This window comes from Mus pahari, chromosome 9 (assembly GCF_900095145.1).
Source record: "Mus pahari chromosome 9, PAHARI_EIJ_v1.1, whole genome shotgun sequence".
Lineage (NCBI taxonomy): Eukaryota > Metazoa > Chordata > Mammalia > Rodentia > Muridae > Mus > Mus pahari.
This window is the reverse complement of record NC_034598.1, coordinates 73,820,402-73,829,674: the sequence shown is the minus strand read 5'-3', so window position 1 is coordinate 73,829,674 and position 9,273 is coordinate 73,820,402. Positions and strand designations below refer to the sequence as shown.

The following is a 9,273-nucleotide window of genomic DNA, read 5'->3' as shown; positions in this document are numbered from 1 at the left end:
TGGATTCTGATTATATGTTTCACTGTTTATTCACATAGAAGTCACACTTCTGAATATAGAAAATGTATCTAGAAAAGTATCTCCCATCCATTGCTACTAGTGCAGAGATAGGATATCTTACCAATAGATTTTAAAAATGACATTTTTAAAATGTAAAACTATGTACGCTTATGACACATATATAGTTTTCATGTTTTCCATTCACCTATTTTCTTATGAATGCTTTTGTAGTGTTCCCACAAAGTCATTTTGTTTGTTTTTTAGTTTTGTTGTTGATTTCCCCCCTTATGAGAGAGATGGTGAGACAGAAAATTAAAATCAGAGGGTAGTTAGAATAAATGGATAGTGAGTGGTGGAGGAAGATCCAAATGAATGTTTTAGTGAGGCATGTGGAGCCTTAATAAATCCATTTAAAAAACCATAAACAAGCAAACAAAAATATTCATGTGCTCCTAGAGGCATTATAGGTGTGGCTACTGTGTTACATGTGAATCAATAGGTGGCAAAGAGCTGAGAGGGCATACCTATGCTCAGTGTTCTGACCTATGAACATCCAAATGATGAGTAGCCTAACATGAAAGAAGTGAGCTTGACATCACCACCAGTCTGGTGCCAAGGGGCACAGAGAGGGAGCTAGCATGACACAACCATCAATCCAGCACACACCAGCTTAGACAGGCCCCCAGGGCAGAATCGCTGGCCCTGTCACTTGCTGCAGCAGTCAGGAGAGCAGGCCCTGCACTTTACCCAGGAAGCATAGGAGAGCTGGCACTGGATGTGGAATTTGGGAGTGATCTGGCTCCAAGTGTAGGTGCATGGGAAAGCCTTGCCCTGCCTCTTGTTTGCTGTGCTGTGACTTCTACAATGGAGAGATCCATCCCCCTCCCTGTTGCTCTTTCCATCAGCAGTGGGAGAGCTGGCTTTACATCAGCACAGCAGAGCTGATTGTGATCCTAGGAATAAGGGTGATCTTACCCCAAGGGTGTGAGTATTAGAGAGCTGGCCCTGGAACTTATCTGTCCTGCTGCAGCATGAGCAAAGGAGACATGACATCCCTGGCTGTCACCCCTTGTCATTCTTTGCAGGTTGGAAAATTGGCCTTGGGGTCCTGAGAGCAGGAGAGCAGGCCCTGCACTTCCCCAGAGCAGCAGGAGAGAGTTGGCTCTGGTTGTGAGTGTTGCTGAGAGAGCCTGCCCTGAGGGTGTGAAATCTGGAGAGCCTGCCGGTTGACCAGCTCAGATACACCTTGGACTCAGATCCAGGGCTTTGAATTGGTCCACTCCAACATCCACCCCGTGGTGAAGAATTAGAATATATGAAGGGAATAGTCAGTCCTACAGATCAAAAACTACAAGATCTCCATGACAAAGGGCAACAACGTGATATCTGAGAGTGCAGTGAGTTTCTGGGATTGATAAAGCAGCATTATGCTGAGGCCTCATACCAGACCAATGCCTCATACCAGACATTGCAATGACCATACATAAACAAAGAAGTGTGGACAAAATGTGTATATTGTGGGACACACTGTGACATACTAAGCTTCTACAAAGACTTTTTTTTTTCTCTGTTGGACAGAGGTTGCAAGGGTGGAGGACAGGTAGGAGAGGAGGTAGGAGACTAAGTGAGTTTGGGGTGCATGGTGGGAAATTCATAAAGAGCCAATAAAAGGATAAAAACAAAAGAAAGGAAAATACAAGGTCCCAGTTATAGCATTCCTGCGATTCTAGACAACCAAGACAGGAAAAATAGGCAAAAGATCAGTGTGTCTAAGGCAAGGTGTATCTGACATTGGCATGTTGACCATGCTAAAGCACTTGTTTTTGTCTGAATGATGACTAATTCAATGAGACAGAAAAATGATAAATTCTCACCTATACTAAATACATTTCTATCTGTTTCAAGTCTTATATTGAGTGATTCGTAAAGTATACGTGATGTATACTAAATGGTAATTTGTCATGTGCTATTTGAACACCTTAGGAGCTGATCCTAGAAGGAAACCTACAACCTCCATCACCGCAATTCAGACTTGAGAATGTTTTATTTCAAGGTATCCATCAAGACACCTGTGTCTAGAGATTCGCGGGTCCTTGATTCTGTCAAGAAGTGAAAAGAAAGGAGAAAAAAAGCCCCAAATTAAGAACATTTTGACTTTCAGAACAACTGGGAGACAGTTGTCTATGTGGACCAGTATTGACTGAAATGTACTTAAGTTATATGAATATAACAGGTGTGCAAATATGAGTATAAATTCCAAAATGCAGATGGAAGTATCCTTATGGGAAAGTTGTTTTAACACCTGTTTGTATAAGTAGTATAAGTCGTCTATAGGCTACTTATAACTCCTTAATCAGTAACAAGTATATTTCCATCACCATTAACAATTCATTGGACTGCTTTGTCTTACATACAATTATTTATAAAAAGAAGTTGGGAAGAATGAGTAAATATTTTCAAGTACCTTAATTTAATTAACAAAATTAAAATATATATATTTTTAAAAATTATGAACTTGTGAGCCGATTCTTCGATCTGTCTAACATTTGCAAAGTTGAAGCTTAATGAGATGTATGTTAAATATTATAAAATTCAGAAAATGGTAACGTCCTTTTGAGTTATGATTCATGTAAATGAAGCTATACAGTGTTGTGGTATAAAAATCCAAATACCACAGTTATCCTAAACTTTTCAGCTATCATAATGAACCATAATTCTAGGGTAATATTTGTAGTTGCCCAGAACCTTAAGAATTATTTTAGGTTCTCATTCTAAGATGTAACTAAAAGATTGACAGAACAATACACACTACCATAGCCCATCACCCTGCCAGTATGCACCTCCACCCGCAAACATGGCTTATGAGTATGCCAGTCCTCCTCCCTGTCCCCACAGCCTGCCTGTCTTCCAGAAGGTCTGCCCTAGATAGGGAAACAGGAAACCTCCTCTAACCTCGGTCACACAACTCCACCTGCCTCTGAAGATGTCAGCTCCAACCTGAGACACCCAGTCCAGTTAATAACAGAGATAACAAAATGGCAAAAGTCAAGCACAAGGACACAAGTCCTTAGATTAAGTTTTTAATGAGACAATGCCACTGAGAGTCAAAACCAGCTCCCATTACCCAGCATTGCATAAAGCATCTCATGTCCACTGGCTCTTATTAGTTTCTTTTGCTTTCTGTCTTTATGACTAAAAATGAAGTTATAATTTTTAAATGAAAATTATGCTACTTTAGTGAGTTTAAATGGAAATTGCTATCATAAATTTGAACATGGCAAAACACAGAGTGGAATGAGGCACTAAATTATGAATGCTGTCCACTAAACTTAGTATGCCATGCCACCCACCTACACACACACATACACACAAACATACACAAACATACACACACAGACACACACAGAGAGAGACACACATCATGAATAAATACATTGTAATTAAAATTTGAGAAAAAATGTATGTTCCCAATTTTATAATATCAAATATTTGTTCTGTTTATGGCATTTTTAATTCATAAAATAAGTGAAACACTTGACAAAAGTATAAAAATATTTCAAAAAACAATCTTGTACTTACTGTCCTATCTTCTTGAAATTGAAATTTTAAAAATAATTACTTGATTAAAAGACATGATTTGCTATTCTGTAGTATTTCTAATTTTTCATTGGAATGTAGAAAATATAAATTAGTCACTGATTATTGATGATGTTTTCTAATTAACAAGTTAGGTGGCATTTCTAATTTTAAAGAGAAGGTACTTTTTCACATATTGAATTAATAAAACCATTGCTCCTAATTTGGTTCAAGAGTAGTAATTGCAGCCATAAAACATTTCTTCTATTTAAAGTAAGCTTGGAGAATATTTACCTTTACAATAGGGAAATGTGAGCTTTTAGATCGCTTTAAAAATACCATTGAAATGATATCAGATATTCAATTTTCTGTATTCTTCCAAACCCTTTTAACATGATATTATGTAGTCATAACAGGAAAAGAAAAATACATAGTTAAAATGATAAGTTATCTCATAATATCAGCTCAAATAACTTATACTTTTATCTTAATTTTAAACAGTTTTGAAATAGAAGAACAACAAGAAGAATCTTTTTACAATGTGTATGTGTACTTGATATATTTTGTTTGAGTATTGATAGAAAGAATAACAAGAATATAGACAGACAGCCACATCAATGAATACATGGTTATGGATACTATGTTTAATATATGTTACTTTTCTTAGATAAAAATTCAGAATTTAGACAAAAATGTTGGAAGTGTCACAGTTGTTTATGTTTTAATTTTATATTACTTAAAACCATGATTGGGGAAAGAAAATATTAATATAAAGTATAGTGAAATACTATTTGATGCACTATTTATCTGTAGAAAAATAGTTGGGTAAAGTCCTGTCCTCACTACATGAATATATATATATATGTGTATATATATATATATATATTCAATATATATAATATATATTTTATATTATATATTCTATATATATAATATATATTTTATATATATATATATGATATGTGTGTGTATTTAATGTGTAGTATATATTGTTGGCAAGTTTTTAAAATAATGGACATTATGAACATGCCCCAGTATAGGCAAATGCCAGGGCCAGGAAGCAGGAGTGGTTGGGTTGGGGAGAAAGGGATGGGGGGAGGGGATAGGGGGTTTACAGAGGTGAAACCAGGAAAGGGGATAACATTTGAAATATAAATAACACATGGAATAAAGAAAAAAGTATCTCCATTCTAAGTACAGACATATGGGATAATTTGTAACTAATTAAAATTTTTTGATGTATATAATCAGGTTTTGGCATTTACAGTTTGTACATTTGAGTAGTACATAATGTATATATTATAAAGATATAAACACAAATATTAAGTACAATAAAATGCTTACAATATTTCTTAAATATTTACTGTTATAGTTAACTGGAAACATAATAATCAAGTTTGGAAAAGTCATTTGGCTTATTTTGGCAAAAAAATAGTGAAAGAAGCAAGCAATATTTGCTCAGATATTATGTAGATGATTTTGATGATTTCTTAACCCTACTTCTCTAAATAAGTTGTAAACTAAATTTAAAGGCCAGGTATTGAATAATATACTCAATATTGAGTGTGACTTGATGAATATATAACCAATCAGAACTGTAGGCATTACAGCTTGACGGTATTTTTCAGGATTTCCTTTCCTCATCATTAAAAGAACAGTTTCACTGTTGTATTAAAATATATACACACACATAAACACAAACACATACAGACACCCTGTAAAATCTGTTTTAGATAAGATGTATGACTTTCTTTCCTTTTCCTCCCTCAGCCTCTTCAACTGTTCCCATCAAATTCCTCCCACAACAGCCATCTCTCAAGTTGTTAGCCTTTTCATCTTCTATTACTATTGTTATATCCATGTGTGTGTGTGTGAATATATACATATATATCCCATTGATTTGTTTTTCATTTGCTTGTATGTATATAACACGTATATTATCTACTGAGCCATCAAAGAAGCTATAAAGACAGTTTTTCTTTAATAAAAATCTGATAATCCACTAAGTATATATATAAAATCAAATTCATTTAAGATTTGTCAGGTGCAAATACATATTGTGCATGTGTGTGTGTGTGTGTGTGTGTGTGTGTGTGTGTAGAAGCATTCACCAGAGAAGATTTTATATTTTAGTGGAACTGAGAAAACTGATCTATGAATGAAAGATTACAGCTATTGGATGGAACACAGGGCCCACAATGGACAAGCTAGAGAAAGTACCCAAGGAGCAGAAGGGGGCTGCAACCCTATAGNAGCTTGTGTCTCTAGCTGCATATGTAGCAGAAGATGGCCTAATCGGCCATCATTGGGAAGAGAGGCCCCTTGGTCTTGCAAACTTTATATGATCCAGCACAGGGGAATGCCAGGGCCAAGAAGTGGGAGTGGGTGGATAGGGGAGCAGGGGAAGGGGGGAGAGTATAGGGAACATTTGGGATAGCATTTGAGATATAAATAAAGAAAATATCTAATAAATAAATAAATAAATAAGCTGTCCATGTACAAACACATCCACATGTAGACACAGATATATCGACTCTGTCTCGAAGTGTAACAGTAAATGTTAATTTAACATTTAATGATATTACTTCAGATGTGCCTTTGAAAAATAAAATCAGAATATATTTTTTTTAAAAAAAGATTACATTTTTATCACAATCACTCATATTTATTGTATTTTCATTTGCTAATAGATCCAAAATTTTATATCAGTTCTTTGACTTTTAATTCATATTGCTCTTTTAAATAAATTTTCTTTTTTTTCCTTGCATCCTAATTCCTTAGTATTATCACATGAATAAAGCCAGAGAATGATGTAGGAATGTGTAATCTTCCATCTTTTTGGCCTAAGGCTCTGATGCAGGGATTAGAAATTTAATGACCTCACAGGAAGTGATTGCAACAAAGTTAAAATCTGGAAGATACCCATGGTGGAGGCTATACCTCCTGAGTTCATTCCCATGAATGAGGCCATTTATCTGATCATGGAAGTGATTTGAGGAAATTATGTTTCCAATATATGCTGGTTACCATTATTGGACACCCAGCATCATAATCTAGTGTGAATAGAAAGCTGGATAAAGAATTCTGAGGAGCATGTATTAGGTAAGTCAAGGAAAGAAAATCTGGAAAGTACATTTGAAAGCCGTCTCTAGTTGAGGAAATTTTAAAGTTACATCAAAACCATAGAAATCTATCATTGCAATTAAAAGAACAATGATTTTTTTTTTAATGTAAGAAAGTTTACTTTTTGAGTGCTGACCATACATTTTAAATGGGTAGATGACAGAGAGTAGAACACCAGAAAACCTGAAAATATTTGAAATATCTTTGTTTAGGAAAATTAAGCATAGTTAAATGTTTGCAAAAATCAATTGAGTTCAAGAGAGAAAGAGAGTAAAGAGAAAGTCATGCTAATTGATATTTGTTAATCACCGAAAGAAGAAAATTATATATTTGTATAGAAGAAAATTGGGGAAATTTTTTTCATTAGGATCAGAGGTAGATCAGATACAGGGGAAAATTGTGTGTGCTATGCAAGTCTATAAGTTTTAAAACAATAGTTTATTTGGCTTTTCTGTAAAGAGGCACATTAGAATTAGAGAAAACAGAATATTCATAACTAAACTACAATGATGAAAATTGTAAAGAGAGCTAATAAAGAATTTTTCCAGATGCATGGATGATGCTGAAATCCCAGCAATGTTTGACCCATGAAAGTACAAGCAATCTAGTATCTGATGACGCCAAATGATAAAGAAAAAGCCAGAAGTTTTCTGCTCAGCATTGGAAGATAGAATTTTAAACTTGAAGTTCTCCTTAGTGGAGGCAAATCAGAAGCAAATCAGACTGGAGAGTTCATTGAGTTTCAAAGATTCAGGAAAATAATAGGCTTGGCAGATAATTCATTTGGATGTTGAAATCCTAAAAAAGAAATTGTAGGTTGGTAATGTATATGAAATGCTATGGCAAATGACAGAATGAGGAATGGTAGGGGCGACACCATCAGATGTCAAATGACCCATAAAGGAATAAAAGTGGAGAAATAATGTGGTCTGGAAACCTAATCCCGGGTTAGGTTTATGAGTCAACCACGTTGCTCATATTTCAGTCTGTCAGTGTAACATTATTATTTGTGCTATGTGAGAAAGGGAATGTTTCAAAGAACAGCTGAGGCAGTCCGGGGCTGTGGAGATGGATCATGTTGCCCTCACGTTTCTGACTTTGTCTATCTTAAACTTATGCAAAAGTTTAAAAACCTGGGAAATCTAGTACCCTTTTCAATGAAAGAAAGTACAAAAAGAAATTATAAAAGTTCAATGTTTTTAAATGTGCACATGTAGTATGAGTGTGTTTATGTTCACATTTGTGTGTGTGTGGGGGGGTTGCAGTGTGTAGAACTAAGGATGAAATCAGTAGTCTTCTTCAATCACTCCTGACTGTTTCCTTGATTATAGTCTCAGAATTAAAATCAGAGCTCTGTAATGTATGGTTTCTAGCTAGGCACTTTGTTTAAAAAAACCTTCTGTCACTATCCTAGGTTGAATTATTTATCTTCAAATTGATCGATGTGTATGCATATGTGAATATATACATATACATATATATGTGTATATATATATGATTGATAGATAGATAGATAGATAGATAGATAGATAGATAGATAGATAGATAGATAGATAGATAGATGACAGACATACAAACAAAAGGAAAAAATATTGTCCTCCAAAGGATGCCTTGTTTTTCCTCTCTCCTTCACAGCATGGCTTATCTATTTTTTCCAGTCCATGGCACAGGTCTCCAGGCACATTCCCCATGTAAACATATCCATGTACATCATTCTTTAAATGTTATCCTGCAGCTTCTCCATACACGGCTTACTTTCATCCCATCCCATCCATTTCACCATCTGCTTCTCTCTCCCTCTGCTCTCAGACGCTTGGATGCTGTGGGTAGAGAAAATGTATGTCTATACAGGTGTGGTTTCCAACTTTAGCTAGGTCTTAGCTCTGTGATCCTGTCATGTGGCCCCCAGTTGGTGTCTTCATCTGTTACAACAATTTTTACAAAACTCTTTCTGCTCTTAAAACTTCTGCAAAGTTAAGCTTATTTCCTCTTACCATAACCAATTCTGATTAAATTATCTTATTTCTCTTCATCTTCTTTTTACCTACTTTATTTTTCATAAACACAGCATAGGAAACATGATATGATATTATAGTACCATATCAATGTCTTCTCTATTAATGACCATGCATTCTGCTTCCAAATACACCCCACATCTATAAAGATATAGTACATAATCTAGAAACTTCAACTTTACATGTCTGCATTTGGAGTATAACCTGGAAAACTACTTAGTCTCACTAAGTAGCATTCCAAGGAATCAGTGTCAATTTATGTTATCAATGATATCTAATGCATGGCCAGGAAAGGATCTTTTAACTCTATAACTATTATGCCTGATTGTTGAGATTTAACACTTTGTTAATTTGTATTATTCAACAGTTTATTTTCGTGTCTATTACACAATATTATCCCATTTATTTTTTATTATTATTTTGTGAACATGAGTATATATTTGTTTTCTCCATGGGCCTCTGCCTCTGTCTCTGACACTCTCTATTTCTCTCCACCTCAGTGTGTGTGTGTGTGTGTGTGTGTGTGTGTGTGTGAGAGAGAGAGAGAGAGAGAGAGAGA

At 35.0% G+C, this 9,273-nt stretch overlaps 1 non-coding gene across 1 annotated transcript; it reads left to right on the top strand.

The window, feature by feature from the left end:
• Window positions 1–445: 445 nt before the first annotated feature.
• Window positions 446–577, top strand: LOC115064725. The gene has a single exon (XR_003844557.1). It is a non-coding gene; the product is annotated as a small nucleolar RNA SNORA17 (small nucleolar RNA).
• The last annotated feature ends 8,696 nt before the right edge of the window (window positions 578–9,273 follow it).